This window comes from Coregonus clupeaformis, unplaced genomic scaffold (genome assembly GCF_020615455.1).
Source record: "Coregonus clupeaformis isolate EN_2021a unplaced genomic scaffold, ASM2061545v1 scaf0366, whole genome shotgun sequence".
Classification (NCBI taxonomy): Eukaryota; Metazoa; Chordata; class Actinopteri; order Salmoniformes; family Salmonidae; genus Coregonus; species Coregonus clupeaformis.
In genome coordinates this window covers 38,548-56,393 of record NW_025533821.1, presented here as the reverse complement: position 1 = coordinate 56,393, position 17,846 = coordinate 38,548, and positions in this window count along the sequence as shown.

Genomic DNA, 17,846 nt, shown 5'->3' with positions numbered 1-17,846 from the left:
AGATCATATAGCCCATCAAGTGGATCTGTACCGGAAAAAGGAACACAACCAGAAAGAACAGGACCAAGAAACTCTCAGAAAACTCCATCAAATACAACTGGTGGAGAATAAGAAGGAGAAGAAACAAGCTTTGGTTATGCAGAATCAGTGTGCACCAAATCAACAATCACTGCCACAGCTTCAACCGAACCAGTTCCAACCGCAATTGTACCAGCCACCAATAGCGGTACCAGTTGTTTCATATCCACAGCCAGTTTCTGGACAGAGACAGAATTGGAGAGGAAGAGGACGAGAAGGCTTAGGAAGAGGAAGAGGAGGAAAATGTAAGCCATACTTCCAGCAATCTTCAGAAGTGTGTTATAATTGAAGACAGGTTGGTCACTTTGCCCGTGAGTGTAATGGGAATTTCAGAGGAAGATACAGGGGCCAGTCAAGATCATCTGGAGGACCGGTGAACCCTTATAGGGGCCCGGAGCAAGGATTTTAGAGGTGCCCAGAAGATCCGAAAGGGGGGTGTCAGCTGGTAGCATCAGGACCGGAAAAAGATCCAACAATTGAGGTGAAAGTAAACAAACGACCATTGGAAGTGATGGCGGATAGCGGAGCTGCTTTTACCTGTGTTCGGCCTGAAGATGCTACACATCTCCCTATGTCCAATCAACTAATTAGGACAATCGGATTTGAGGGAGTGAAACAGCTGATTCCTCTTACGGAACCAATTGAGCTCTGCTATGAAAATCAGAAAATTACAATACCCATACTGGTATCAGAACATACACCTATTGCATTGTTGGGAAGAGATGCATTGTGTAAATTGAACTGTACCATAAAATGTACACCAGACGGCTGTCTGGTAGAAGTGCCAAAGGAAAAGGTTTACCAATTGTTGATGATGACAGAGATGGATTCGTCTTCAGTATTCTGGATTGGAAATCTCAGTGAAGATTTTTTGGAGCGAGACCTCCTTGGAAGAATCAGTATCCATTGAAAGATGAAGCAATCCAAGGGATTGAACCATAAATTGAAGGACTTTCAAAAGCATGTGTTTTGAAGACAATGAAAAAATCCTTAGAGTAGCAATCAATTGTTGTTTTGGGAGAAACCATGAGGGGTTGATAGTAGCGCCTCTAGACCTATTAGGTCTGATGATTTAGGAAGCTATGGGTTAGCTAATGTTGCAAGGGGGGATATTAGGAGAAAGATTATAAAGGAGTAGGGTTTTTGGGCACCATATTTGCTTGAATAGATTGACTATGTCATAGGCAGGTGCACAATCTGTCTGAAAAATAATGTTTGCAGGGGTGTGACTGTTATTCTTGGTTACATTCCTACACCAAGAGGTGCATAAGATGTCCAACTAAGCTAAAAGATGCTCAGTCGGTTGCAAAGTTCTTGTGTAAAGAAGTCATAAGCAGGTGGGAATTTCCCGATTTAATATCCTCAGAAAATGGGAAGGAGTTTTGTGGATAAATCAGTGAAATGGTTTTTGAAAAAAAATTGGGGGAAAAAGTCAGACTAAAATGTTATGAAAACTAGGGTTGAAGTAACTCTAGGAAATGTTCAATATCTGATTGTGCGATAATTTTTTACGTCTTTACATATTATTGTGATATTTAGTATTTTCTTATGAATCAAAGGGGGGAAATGGAATGTGATTCATTTTATATATCATTTTATATATCATTTTTAGTTGATATTGATGTTTTAATTTGAATGTGTTGTTTTGCAAAAGATACTGTTTGGTCTTTTCTTTTCTTCCAGAAGCATATGGGGGAATGTGTAGAGGGGATTCAAATACTCAAACATGGACAATATGAATGGACTGGAGGAAGTGGAACAAGGAAGGTGTGGAAATGTTCAGATTCCATCATCAACGTTTCATTGGAAGTCGACACTACTGAGGAGATGAAGTGTAGTGGACTACATTCCAGTGTCTGCAATGATATATAGACATATTTGCATGTGTAATACATAATTTGTGCCATATTCTTTCTGTATTAATTTTTGAAGAATGATGTTTTCTGTTGTTGGGTACATGTGGGGACCTCAGATGTTTTTGTTTATTTCGTTGAAGCTTAGGGATATTGGGTCTAGGCAGGGACAGAGAGAATCCACAGGAGGGTCCGATGGGTCGACCAGCCTGAATGTGGACATTTTTGATTGTATTTTGTTTGCTGAGGTTTTCATATGTATTCAATTGCATCATAGCTTAAAATGCATTGATAAAGATTTATAAATTGATCTGGAGTACTTAGGTGGTCGCCTGGGGCAGAGGGGCCGTGAGAGAATATTCCTGTCTTGATTGACTGATGGATATTTGGAATGAAAGCTGCCAGACAGGTTTTTCGCTCTTACACTCCAAAACAATTTATTTACACTCCATACAAAAATGTGTCTATTAACATGTGTTTACTCTCCATAAATTTTGGTTTATTGCTGAAGTTACTCAAGAACAAAAATTGTTATTTGTCATAATCCTATTATTTTTGTTTTCGAGACTTAATTAGTCTCGAAGGGGGGAAATATGTAGTGTCTGAAGGTCTATGATTTTGCTGACATTTGCAAATGGTGTAATAGATTAACTTTACTCTGCTTTGCTGAAACATCTGGAAAGCATTACTACATAGGCTTCTTGGAATAGAGGACATTTGGAGATATGTGGAGGCCAGGGATTGGTCTATTAAAATCACGCCATATTATGTTACATAGGATATAAATACAATTTTTTGAACAAAGGACGGGGAGAAACAACATATTAACAGATTGGGCGGTTATTCTCCAGATATCTGCAGATGTCTGTAAATTGACACTAAACTCTTTTGATACAATAAACCTTTATAATCAAAGTACAGCGTCAGCGGACTTCTTATCATCACAGCATAATTAGCAACATATTTTCAGACACCACACTAGCTAGCTAGCTCTGGTCTAACGATAAGCCAACTCTGAAGTTCAAAGACACTAAAAGTTCCTCAGTAGAAGCCGCTCCTCCTTAAGTATAATTCTTTGGGCCTAATTCAGATAATGCATGTCATCACAAGATGCCCAGCACTTGCCCGCTCCACAGCAAGCTGCTCTATCCGCACTGCATGATTGGTGAAGTAATTTAATGTCGAGCTAAATGTAAAAATCCGATTTCAGAGGTTTAAAAACTGGTTCAGAACTTTATTTTGTTGGTTATAATGGTTCTGTTCAGAATGATTTGATTGGAATATTATTTTGGTTCCAACCCCTGCATAAGACAGAAGGTTACTGAAAGGGATACTTCAAGATTTTGGCAAGGAAGCCCTTTATCTACTTTCCCAGAGTCAGATGAACTGTGGATAACATTTTTATACAATGCTAGTAGATACCATAGACTTCCAGTCATTGCGCTGATGCTAGTTAGTGTTGGCTCACGAAACTACCTCTAACTTCCTTCATACTGGATGCAGAGACATAGACATGATATCTATGAGTTCATCTGACTCATGGGGAGTAGATAAAGGGCTTCATTACCAAAATCCCATAGTATCCCTTTAAGGCAAGATGGGTGTGCGTATAATGCGAATGTCTAGAAACCTAAAGGTTGCCCTTTCGAATCTCATCACGGACAACTTTAGCATTTTAGCAACTACTTACTACTTTTTAGCTACTTTGCAACTACTTAGCATGTTAGCTAACCCTTCCCCTTTAACCTAACTCCTAAACCTAACCTTAACCCTAACCCCTAGCCTAGCTAATGTTAGCCATCTAGGTGATGTTAGCGTTAGCCACCTAGCTAATGTTAGCCACAACAAATTGAAATTTGTAACATATTGTACGAATTGCAATTCCTACCATATTGTACCAATTACAATTTGTAACATATCATACGAATTGTAATTCATAACATATCATACGAAATGGTTGACGGACATCCACAAATTAATACAGTTGAAGTCGGAAGTTTACATACACCTTAGCCAAATACATTTTAAGTTTTTCACATTTCATCCTAGTACAAATTCCTTGTCTTAGGTCAGTTAGGATCACCACTTCAAAATAATAGTAGAGAGATGTCACGATCGTTATTAGAAACGGACCAAGGCGCAGCGTGATATGCGTACATCTTTTAATGAGTAATATAACATAAACAACAAAACGATACGTGAAGTCCTAGGTTAACACCAAAACAAACCTTACACGGAACAAGATCCCACAATAAACTGTGCAAAACAGGCTGCCTAAGTATGGTTCCCAATCAGAGACAACGAGCTACAGCTGCCTCTGATTGGGAACCACCCTGGCCAACATAGATCTAAACGATCTAGAATACACAACATAGAAAATATAACATAGAAACTAAACACCCTGGCTCAACATTTCAGAGTCCCCAGAGCCAGGGCGTGACAGTACCCCCCCAAAGGCGCGGACTGCGACCGCGCCACACAAACACCACTTTCTCTCCACCTCCCCGTTGCGCCCCTGATCTGGTCTGGCACCGCTGACTGCAGCTGGACCCGACGACGGTGGATCAAACCGTACAGGCTCCGGACTGGAGCCGCTGACTGGAGCTGGACCCGACGATGGTGGAGCGAACTGCTCTGACTCTGGCGTGGAGCCGCTGACCGGAACTGGATCAGGCACCGGTGGAGCGGACTGCTCTAGCACCGGAGTGGAGCAGCTGACCGGTGCCGGACCAGGCACCGGTGGAACAGGCACGGGCCGTGCCGGACTGGACACACTCACCACTGGCTTGATGCGAGGAGCAGGAACAGGCCGGACCGGGCTGGCGACGCGCACCACTGGCTTGGTGCGAGGGGCAGGAACAGGCCGGACCGGGCTGGCGACGCGCATCACTGGCTTGGTGCGAGGGACAGGAACAGGCCGGACCGGGCTGGCGACGTGCACCACTGGCTTGGTGCGAGGGACAGGAACAGGCCGGACCGGGCTGGCGACGCGCACCACAGGTTTGGTGCAAGGGACAGGAACAGGCCGGACCGGGCTGGCGACGCGCACCACAGGTTTGGTGCGGGGAGCAGGAACAGGCCGGACCGGGCTGGCAACGCGCACCACTGGCTTTGTGCGAGGGGCAGGAACAGGCCGGACCGGGCTGGCGACGCGCACCACTGGCTTGGTGCGAGGGGCAGGAACAGGCCGGACCGGGCTGGCGACGCGCACCACTGGCTTGGTGCGAGGGGCAGGAACAGGCCGGACCGGGCTGGCGACGCGCACCACTGGCTTGGTGCGAGTCAGGAACAGGCCAGACCGGGCTGGCGACGCGCACCACTGGCTTGGTGCGAGAGGCAGGAACAGGCCGGACCGGGCTGGCGACGCGCACCACTGTCTTGGTGCGAGGGGCAGGAACAGGCCGGGCCGGACTGGGAACACGCACCACTAGCTTAGTGCGGGGAGCAGGAACGGGCCGGACCGGACTGGTGACACACACCACTTGCTTGGTGTGAGGAGCGGGACTGGGTTTCCTCATAAACCTCCGCTCCCTCTGCTGCCTAACCAGTGCCTCTCGCCGTGCCTCTACACTCTCCTTCTCCCTTATCGCCTACTGTAACTCCTCCCTCTGACCAATTAACTCCTGCTCCCTCTGGACCAATAGCCCCCGTAACCTGGTGGCCTCCTCTCCTAGTCTGCAGATTCGCCCTGTCGCTGCCTCCTGCTGCCTCGTCGTCCACGCCGTGTGCCCCCCCAAAAAATGTCTTGGGGTTGCCTCTCGCCTGTCCGACGACGGCACTGTTGGCGCCGTTTCTCCTCTCTACAACGCGCCTCCACAGTTTCCTCCCACGGACGGCGATCCATACCGGCCTGGATTTCCTCCCAGGTCCAGGATCCCTTCCCGTCCAGGATCTACTCCCAAGTCCAGGCTGTCTGTTCCTGGACACGCTGCTTGGTCCTTTTTTGGTGGGATCTTCTGTCACGATCGTTATTAGAAACGGACCAAGGCGCAGCGTGATATGCGTACATCTTTTAATGAGTAATATAACATAAACAACAAAACGATACGTGAAGTCCTACGTTAACACCAAAACAAACCTTACACGGAACAAGATCCCACAATAAACTGTGCAAAACAGGCTGCCTAAGTGTGGTTCCCAATCAGAGACAACGAGCTACAGCTGCCTCTGATTGGGAACCACCCTGGCCAACATAGATCTAAACGATCTAGAATACACAACATAGAAAATATAACATAGAAACTAAACACCCTGGCTCAACATTTCAGAGTCCCCAGAGCCAGGGCGCGACAAGATAATTATTTATTTCAGCTTTTATTTCTTTCATCACATTCCCAGTGGGTCAGAAGTTTACGTACACTCAATTAGTATTTGGTAGCATTGCCTTTAAATTGTTTAACTTGGATCAAACGTTTCGGGTAGCCTTCCACAAGCCTCCCACAATAAGTTGGGTGACTTTTGGCCCATTCCTCCTGACAGAGCTGGTGTAACTGAGTCAGGTTTGTAGGCATCCTTGCTCGCTCACGCTTTTTCAGTTCTGCCCACAAATGTTCTATAGGATTGAGGTCAGGGCTTTATGATGGCCACTCCAATACCTTGACTTTGTTGTCCTTAAGTCATTTTGCCACAACTTTGGAAGTATGCTTGGGGTCATTGTCCATTTGGAAGACCCATTTGCGACCAAGCTTTAACTTCCTGACTGATGTCTTGAGATGTTGCTTCAATATATATCCCCATAATTGTCCTTCCTCATGATGCCATCTATTTTGTGAAGTGCACCAGTCCCTCCTGCAGAAAAGCACCCCCACAGCATGATGCTTCCACCCCCCTGCTTCACGGTTGGGATGGTGTTCTTCGGCTTGCAAGCGACCCCCTTTTTCCTCCAAACAGAACGATGGTCATTATGTCCAAAAAGTTATATTTTTGTTTCATCAGACCAGAGGACATTTCTCAAAAAACTACGATCTTTGTCCCCATGTGCAGTTGCAAACCGTAGTCTGGCTTTTTTATGGCGGTTTTGGAGCAGTGGCTTCTTCCTTGTTGAGCGGCCTTTCAGGTTATATCAATATAGGACTAATTTTACTGTGGATATAGATACTTTTGTACCCGTTTCCTCCAGCATCTTCACAAGGTCCTTTGCCGTTGTTCTGGGATTGATTTGCACTTCTCGCATCAAAGTACGTTAATCTCTAGGAGACAGAACGTGTCTCCTTCCTGAGCACTATGACTGCTGCGTGGTCCCATGGTGTTTATACTTGCGTACTATTGTTCGTACAGATGAACGTGGTACCTTCAGGCATTTGGAAATTGCTCCCAAGGATTAACCAGACTTGTGGAGGTCTACTATTTTCTTTCTGAGGTCTTGGCTGATTGATTTTGATTTTCCCATGATGTCAAGCAAAGAGGCACTGAGTTTGAAGGTAGGTCTTGAAATACATCCACAGGTACACCTTCAATTGACTCAAATGATGTCAATTAGCCTGTCAGAACCTTCTAAAGCCATGACATCATTTTCGGGAATTTTCCAAGCTGTTTAAAGGCACAGTCAACTTAGTGTATGTAAACTTCTGACACACTGGAATTGTGATACAGTGAATTATAAGTGAAATAATCTGTCTGTAAACAATTGTTGTAAAAATTACTTGTGTCATGCACAAAGTAGATGTCCTAACCGACTTTCCAAAACTATAGTTTGTTAAAAAGAAATACGAGGGGTGGGCAGAACAGTACTGCAGTCTGTGTGGCTTAAAGTGGGCTGGGTTCTATATGGATTTATGATCACGTGTGGGTCTTTTGGACCGTGTGTATTCAGCTCTCGTTTGCAGAGTTCTATTTGATGCTATCACTATCTAGTGGGTCTTTTGACCGTATATTGAGCTAAACCCCTGTTTGCAGTGAAGTTGCATACTTCCAGAGTGTTTGATATTCAGTTTCCCGTGTAACCGCATGTTTCACCTTTGTGTGTGCCACATTCTACAGTGTGTTCTCTTTCCTACTCGAGGTCCATTTCAGTCACACAACTGCTTAATATTAGTAGGGCACTCATCTTGGGTCCATGCTGTCCTATGAATTAGTATTTTCTAATAAATATAATTGTTTGTTATAACTGTGTTGAATGCCCAAGCCTCTGATGCCTGACCATACCGGTTAAAACAAAGATGGTGGTAGCACTAAGCTACTCTGCTCAATCCAGTACTTGAGTTGAGCCATGGTATGGAAAGGCCATGGATTCAAATGGGACATGATCAGCTTAATTTTATAGGGGACAAAAATGTCACATGATTTAGTTAGTGATCATCAAATTAGGGGTATCTTTATCTTTTGGTATGCTTCCTTAACAGTGTACGTGACACAACACTTTATGACTGCAATGAGTCTTTCTTGTTTTCTGCAGCCTAACAGACAGCCTAATTTGGGAAGGGATTAAAATGTAGTGCCTTCAGAACATATACACAACCCTTGACTTTTTCTACATTATCTTGTGTTACAGCCTGAATGAAAAAATGATTACATTTAGATTTTTTTGTCACTGGCCTACACACAACATTCCATAATGTCAAAGTGGGATCATGTTTTTATTTGACAAATTAATAAAAAATGAAATGAAATGTCTTGAGCCAATAGGTATTCAACCCGTTTGTTATGGCAAGCCTAAATAAGTTCAGGAGTACAAATTTGCTTAACAAGTCACATAATAAGTTGCATGGACTCGCTCTGTGCACAATAACAGTGTTTAACATGATTTTTGAATGACTACCTCATCTCTGTACCCCACACATATCTGTAAGGTCCCTCCAGTGGCGACCCGTCATCCAGGGCAGGTGGGGCAGAGCCTGTTTTGAGCCCCACCTGTTTAGCTACAAAAATATATATACAGTATATATGTTATTTAAGTTTTGTGCCTATTTTGCATGTTATTTTGGCATTAATTCATGTCATATCAGTTTGCAAACAATGTAAAAAAATATATATATTGAGTTAATAAAGCTGCATGGTCTCTTCTTGAGTAAGGCAGCTCCAAAATGCAGGTGTTTCAGCCTAGCTCAGTGCATTCTGTGGTGGAGGGGTAGCCAGCGGAATATACAGAGTGTAGGCGTTATTAATCTTCTCTAGTTGCGCCGTGATTGGCTCAGTGTTCTGTCACTCATGGGGACACTACATCACCGCAGAATCTACAGGGAGAGCTAAGCAGTTCAAGCCCCCTTGGGTGCTGCCATAGATTTACATTAGAAGTGCCCATCCAAGAAGGCTCAAGGTCATTGACCACAGATAAAATGATGTAAAATCACAGTATCTACCATAGCTTTGATTGGACTGATCATATTACTTTCAAAATCTTAGCTAGCCAGCTAGACAAGCAGTCATCGTCATAAATCACGTCGACAATCTACAGGCAAATCCTTTTCAGTCCTTGTCATATGAAGATAAATTATAGATAAAATGTATCGGTGCTCATCGGCCATTGGACATGAACATTACACAACAAGTCGGTAATCGCAAATTCAACAATGAGTGGTTTGGAAAGAATCAGTGGCTAACTGCAAGCGTTGCAAAGCAATAACTACAGTGCCTTGCAAAAGTATTCACCCCCCTTGGAGTTTTTCCATTTTGTTGCATTACAACCTGCAATTTAAATTGATTTTTATTTGGATGTCATGTAATGGACATACACAAAATAGTCCAAATTGGTGAAGTGAAATGAAAAAAATAACTTATTTAAAAAAATTATTCAAGATAAATAACGGAAAAGTGGTGCGTGCATACAGTGAGGGAATAAAGTTTTTGATCCCCTGCTGATTTTGTACGTTTTCCCACTGACAAAGAAATTATCAGTCTATAATTTTAATGGTAGGTTTATTTGAACAGTGAGAGACAGAATAACAACAACAAAAAATCCAGAAAAACGCATGTCAAAAATGTTATAAATTGATTTGCATTTTAATGAGGGAAATAAGTATTTGGCCCCCTCTCAATCAGAAAGATTTCTGGCTCCCAGGTGTCTTTTATACAGGTAACGAGCTGAGATTAGGAGCACATTCTTAAAGGGAGTGCTCCTAATCTCAGTTTGTTACCTGTATTAAAGACACCTGTCCACAGAAGCAATCAATCAATCAGATTCCAAACTCTCCACCATGGCCAAGACCAAAGAGCTCTCCAAGGATGTCAGGGACAAGATTGTAGACCTACACAAGGCTGGAATGGGCTACAAGACCATCGCCAAGCAGCTTGGTGAGAAGCTGACAACAGTTGGTGTGATTATTCGCAAATGGAAGAAACACTAAATAACTGTCAATCTCCCTCGGTCTGGGGCTCCATGCAAGATCTCACCTCGTGGAGTTGCAATGATCATGAGAACGGTGAAGAATCAGCCCAGAACTACACGGGAGGATCTTGTCAATGATCTCAAGGCAGCTGGGACCATAGTCACCAAGAAAACAATTGGTAACACACTACGCCGTGAAGGACTGAAATCCTGCAGCGCCCGCAAGTTCCCCCTGCTCAAGAAAGCACATATACAGGGCCGTCTGAAGTTTGCCAATGAACATCTGAATGATTCAGAGGAGAACTGGGTGAAAGTGTTGTGGTCAGATGAGACCAAAACCGAGCTCTTTGGCATCAACTCAACTCGCCGTGTTTGGAGGAGGAGGAATGCTGCCTATGACCCCAAGAACACCATCCACACCGTCAAACATGGAGGTGGAAATATTATGCTTTGGGGGTGTTTTTCTGCTAAGGGGACAGGACAACTTCACCGCATCAAAGGGACGATGGACGGGGCCATGTACCGTCAAATCTTGGGTGAGAACCTCCTTCCCTCAGCCAGGGCATTGAAACTGGGTCGTGGATGGGTATTCCAGCATGACAATGACCCAAAACACACAGCCAAGGCAACAAAGGAGTGGCTCAAGAAGAAGCACATTAAAGTCCTGGAGTGGCCTAGCCAGTCTCCAGACCTTAATCTCATAGAAAATCTGTGGAGGGAGCTGAAGATTCGAGTTGCCAAACGTCAGGCTCAAAACCTTATTGACTTGGAGAAGATCTGCAAAGAGGAGTGGAACAAAATCCCTCCTGAGATGTGTGCAAACCTGGTGGCCAACTACAAGAAACGTCTGACCTCTGTGATTGCCAACAAGGGTTTTGCCACCAATTACTAAGTAATGTTTTGCAGAGGGGTCAAATACTTATTTCCCTCATTAAAATGCCAATCAATTTATCCTTGGAGAGCTCTTTGGTCTTGGCCATGGTGGAGAGTTTGGAATCTGATTGATTGATTGCTTCTGTGGACAGGTGTCTTTTATACAGGTAACAAACTGAGATTAGGAGCACTCCCTTTAAGAGTGTGCTCCTAATCTCAGCTCATTACCTGTATAAAAGACACCTGGGAGCCAGAAATCTTTCTGATTGAGAGGGGGTCAAATACTTATTTCCCTCATTAAAATGCAAATCAATGTATAACATTTTTGACATTTTTTTGTTGTTATTCTGTCTCTCACTGTTCAAATAAAACTACCATTAAAAGTATAGACTGATCATGTCTTTGTCAGTGGGCAAACGTACAAAATCAGCAGGGGATCAAATACTTTTTTCCCTCACTGTATGTATTCACCCCCTTTGCTATGAAGCCCCTAAATAAGATATGGTGCAGAAGTCACATAATTAGTTAAATAAAGTCCACCTGTGTGCAATCTAAGTGTCACATGATCTGTCACATGACCTCAGTATATATACACCTGTTCCGAAAGGCCCCAGAGTCTGCAACACCACTAAGCAAGGGGCACCACCAAGCAAGCGACACCACTAAGACCAAGGAGCTCTCCAAACAGGTCAGGGACAAAGTTGTGGAGAAGTACAGATCAGGGTTGGGTTATAACAAAATATCAGAAACTTTGAACATCCCACGGAGCACCATTAAATCCATTATAAAAAAATGGAAAGAATATGGCACCACAACAAACCTGCCAAGAGAGTGCCGCCCACCAAAACTCACGGACCAGGCAAGGAGGGCATCAACCAGAGAGGCAACAAAGAGACCAGATGAGACTAAAATTGAGCTTTTTGGCCATCAAGGAAAACGCTATGTCTGGCGCAAACCCAACACCTCTCATCACCCCGAGAACACCATCCCCACAGTGAAGCATGGTGGTGGCAGCATCATGCTATGGGGATGTTTTTCCATCGGCAGGGACTGGGAAACTGGTCAGAATTCAAGGAATAATGGATGGCGCTAAATACCGGGAAATTCTTGAGGGAAACCTGTTTCAGTCTTCCAGAGATTTGAGACTGGGACGGAGGTTCACCTTCCAGCAAGACAATGACCCTAAGCATACTGCTAAAGCAACACTTGAGTGGTTTAAGGGGAAATTTAAATGTCTTGGAATGGCCTAGTCAAAGCCCAGACCTCAATCCAATTGAGAATCTGATGTATGACTTAAAGATTGCTGTACACCAGCGGAACCCATCCAACTTGAAGGAGCTAGAGCAGTTTTGCCTTGAAGAATGGGCAAAAATCCCAGTGGCTAGATGTGCCAAGCTTATAGAGACATACCCCAAGAGACTTCAACTGTAATTGCTGCATAAGGTGGCTCTACAAAGTATTGACTTTGGGGGGGTGAATAGTTATGCACGCTCTAGATTTGTTTTTTTTTGGGTCTTATTTCTTGTTAGTTTCACAAGAAAAAACATTTTGCATCTTCAAAGTGCATGTTGTGTAAATCAAATGATACAAACCCCCCAAAAATCAATTTTAATTCCAGGTTGTAAGGCAACAAAATAGGAAAAATGCCAAGGGGGTGAATACTTTCGCAAACACTGTATTTATCTTCCCCTGCCTGCTATTTGGTGGAGAAGGTGTGTGGTCCAAGTCTGGGTTTAAGGATTAAAACATCTGTCTGAAATGGTCTCTTTTCCAAGCTTAAAAGGATAAACATTCACTCGCAACACCATGGGTCAGAAAAGGTTGAATACATTGGCCATGCTGTCAATCCAGCATGATTTCTGCCACATTCAAAACAACTGGAAACTCAGAACTGGGAAATCTCAGACTTCAGTGAGTTCAAGACAACTGGGAATTTGGGGGGAAACGAGCTCCGACTGGGAAAAAAACGTTTTGAATGGTCATCCAACTCGAAATTCCAAGCCGGGAACTCTGGCCTCTTTCTAGAGCTCCGACCTGAAGATCACTGACGTCATGATTCGACCTTGTTATTTTCCGAGTTCGCAGTTGTCTTAAACACCTTTGTTGACAAAATTTGCCCACAAAAAGCACCACCTTCCTGTTCAAGTCAGCACAGTACAACAGCTTCTACCCCCAAGCCATAAGACTCCTGAACAGCTAATCATGGCTACCCGGACTATTTGCACTGCCCCCCCACCCCATCCTTTTTACGCTGCTGCTACTCTGTTAAGTATTTATGCATAGTCACTTTAACTCTACCCACATGTACATATTACCTCAACTACCTCAACTAGCCGGTGCCCCCGCACATTGACAATGCAACGGTACCCCCCTGTATATATAGCCTCCCTACTGTCACTTTATTTTACTGTATATATAGCCTCCCTACTGTCACTTTATTTTACTTCTGCTCTTTTTTTCTCAACACTTTTTTGTTGTTGTTTTATTCTTACTTTTTTGTTTAAAATAAATGCACTGTTGGTTAAGGGCTGTAAGTAAGCATTTCACTGTAATGTCTGCACCTGTTGTATTCGGCGCATGTGACCAATAAAATTTGATTTGATTTGAAAAATGTATTGTATGCTGCTGCATAAATTAGCTTGTGCTTTTCTTCATGAGGTGGGGATACTATATAATGTTGTTGGGTCTGTAACCATGTTTGCCAGTGACAGTCTCTTCCCATTCAAATATTTGTTTTCAACAAAAAGTTCAGTAATAGACCCATGTAATTCCAGTTGATATTGCGAGGGTTGTTTTGTTTGCGCAATGCGCTGTTTGTGCGTAGGTATATTGTCTATAAAAGTGGATCCTCGTGATTGTATTTCCCTTCCTTTTTAGACCACATAGGCCTAATAAAATACTTCAAATGAGTGTCCGAGTTACAGTTTTGACTTAAATCTGCTTGGAAATCTATGACAAGACCTGTAAATAGTTGTCTAGCAATGACCAACAACCAATTTGACAGAGCTTGAAGAATTTTGAAAAGAATAATGGGCAAATGTTGCACAATCCAGATGTGGAAAGCTCTTGGAGACTTACCCAGAAAGACTCACAGCTGTAATCGCTGCCAAAGGTGATTCGAACATGTAATGTCTCAGGGGGTTGAATACTTATCTAATCAAGATATATTGGTCTTCTATTTTTGTATATATATATATATATATATATATATATATATATATATATATATATATATATATATATATATATATATATATTTTACAAACGTTAGAATTTTGTGTTTTGTGTAGATCATTGACAAAAAAAAACACAATTAAATCCATTTTAATCCCACTTTGTAACAACAAAATGTGGAAAAAGTCAAGGGGTGTGAATACTTTCTAAACATAGACCTAATAGCTAATCGGCAAATTATGATTTTGTAGTTGCATTGATATTAAACGTTATTTAATCACTTTATGCAAAGTATTCATAAGTAAATTAATGTGCAGTTCATTAGGATTTGGATTTAATTTTATCAACCTGCACGATTGTTTGCAAGTGGTTCGTTATTGATTTAATTTTCGATCTCATGAACATAAAGGCAATAGTTTTTCTATAGGTTATATAAACCTGCATATGCCTATGCTCTTAGAAAAAACGGTTCTACCTAGAACCATAAAGGGTCATTCAGCTTGTCCATGTAGAAGAACCCTTTACAGATCCACGTAGAACCTTTTCACCCAATAAAGTTTAGAAGCCTTTATTCCAAAGAGAAGGAACCCTTACGCCTGTAGAAGAGCCCTTTAGAACCGGGTTTCTATGTGAAATACAGCTGTATTATTTTTACTAATATTAATAGGCCTATAATGCTATTAATTTGAAACACCAGGAGATGTTTCTCAAATTTCAATCAAGTTTAATGTCTAAGGCTCATACCGGTATTATCCAATCCCGCATCTGTATTTCCTTAAAGGAATGCTAAAGCGTAGGCTAAACCAGACAACTGACACGTACTGGGCTCACTCAAACTTCGCAACAATGGTTATTAGTAAGTCTACATTCGAATATGTCTTCTAACTTAATTTGTATGATTTGAATGCTCATTATCGTGCTCGGGAATAGCCTATACGGTGCCGGAATTTACCGGTGCCGGTTGGGCTGAGTAGAAGGCCTGCTAAGCTATTTCTGAACCATGTAGCACGCAGAAGCCCGATAATTGTTCCCGGATAATACTGTCACCGAGAAAAGGTGAAAGCTTTATGGGGTTAGTTATCATAATCTTTGACAATGCTCTCTAGATTAGCCTATTCTTGCGTATTAAAATTGAATCGAAATTTAGACATTTTCACAGCAGGGGTCTCAGTCGGCATCGAATAGCCGAAATAGGCCCCCAATTTAATCCGGCTTTGCATGCTAAACCGAGGTCATAAAATAATACGGTGTCTTTCATTAAAATTTGTCTATGAACTTGAGTGACAGTCAGAATTACAATGAATTATATGATGCTAATTAGGCTGTATCAATAATGGTATGGCCTTGGGCTCCCAGAAAGCCTGGAAAAAGTAAATAGCCTTCTAGATTAATCAATTACGTAATCCAATATTGAAGAGAGATCATTCCATGTCGAAACCATTTGGTAGCTAAGCGAAATCTTGAATAAATTATGAATAGTTTGATAAAGCATAGTCTGGTTCGAATCCAGGCTCTGTCGTAGCCGGCCGCGACCGGGAGACCCATGGGGCGGCGCACAATTGGCCCAGCGTCGTCCAGGGTAGGGGAGGGAATGGCCGGCAGGGATGTAGCTCAGTTGGTGGAGCATGGCGTTTGCAGCGCCAGGGTTGTGGGTTTGATTCCCAAGGGGGGCCAGTATGAAAAATAAACTAACTGTAAGTCGCTCTGGATAAGAGCGTCTGCTAAATGACTAAAATGTAAATGTAAATGTAAACGGAACATTGAAAAAAAATGAAATAATGTATGCCGTGCAGAAAAGCCTGTATTTTGGAGGGGGTGTATGCTTATATTTTAGCCGGCCTTAAACTCGTAGTTTTAATACGACTTCGATTTTGCCGAGTGAATCATCGACATAATTTATGATTCTTTCAAATTTGATAAGATTAATGATTAATTCAGCTAAATCGTTACCCTATTTATTTTGTGTAATCATCGACATAATTTATGATTCTTTCAAATTTGATAAGATTAATGATTAATTCAGCTAAATCGTTACCCTATTTATTTTGTAATTTGTTAAATATAAACTATTATAGTATGACATTTGTGTTTATATTAGCCTGTGCTATTTCTGTTGAACTGTACTGTATTCTTATTTTTTGATAAGGCGCGTAACTCCAATAACGTGACATGGCCTTTTACAATCCTAATAGTTAGGAGCCTATTAATGAAAAACGCCCTGTCCTCAGACATCACAAGGTCCATACATAACGCAACTCATAGGCTATGAAAACTCATTTTATTTTTCTTGGCCTTATTTGGCAGTAGGTTATTAATGTGTAAGCATTTAACGGCTGATGAATTTATCTAGGCCTACATCATATTCTCCAGGCGCCTATTTACGCTTTCCCAACGTCAAGATAATGATTCAGAATTACTGTTTTTATTTACCCCACAGGTGGGCCATTGCAGCATGCTCAGGAAAGTGGGTAAGTCTATAAATGACTAATCTTGTGTGTTCATATGTGCGCGCACACACGTTTACTTAAATCATGGATTGGCAGTAAGCATGGCAGGCTAACCTGGAAGATAAATTGATTAAACGTCTTTATGTTTTGTATAGGTTTGCTGGCTACTCAGCAGATATGCAGCACAGCATTAGGACTGATCATTACCCTGAGAAAACATCACTTCAAGCTGAGAGCAACAGCTTTGTAAGGCCTATCCCTAGCAAAACGCAGAGAATAAGCGAACTCATCAACAGCTACAGGACACCAGGAGTGCGTGTTACTTGTGCTAATCTACCCGTGCAAGTGCCTGAGGATCATCAAGTTATCTCTGGTCATGTTAAGAAGAAAGGTCAAGTGGATGATTTCTCCACTCCTGGGACTGACCAGAGACCCACCCGCCCAGGTGGTGTCTCTACAGTGGTGAAGAAAATGCAAGAGATGCTGAGGCAGTGCGTACCTGATACATGTCAGGAGGAAACCAAAGGCCTCCCTCTTCCTGTCACCCAGGGACTTCCTGTCATCACGTGTGTGAGTGAACAAGCTCCTCGTCGACGAAAGAAAACTCCCTTTTACAGAAGAAGAGGGACTGGGATGGAGCATGTGAAATGTACTGGTATTTATTTTTCATTTTACTTGCATTGTTATGTGTTTGCAGTAGCGGTGCGTGGGTAAAATCACTGGGGAAGCCAAGGCATGTATTTTGATAATTGCGTTGTTTGTGCTATAACCTGTTAGTTCATATGCCTTGCAACAGTGATATATAGGCCTAAGGCCAAGACAATAAGAAGACACAGTGGCAGAATAAATTCAACCACACCATTGTTTCGTCAACAAAACCAGAGTGCAACCTCTGTCTGGTGAAGTCCACAAAGCAAGCATATCGCATGTAGCAAACAGTTACATGGCCTCCAGCATGGTCAAGCAAGTTCATGTTTCAGACATTTTCTGACCACTAAACAACTATTGATTTAGAACCACGGAGAGTCGCAAAGAAAACAGGAGCTGCTTCCACTATTCCAGCACCATTTCAACTTCAACATTTCAACCTCATCAAATCACCTATGTTTAGTCTAATACAGTGACAACTAAAAGATACCAAAAACAATTTAGTCCAAT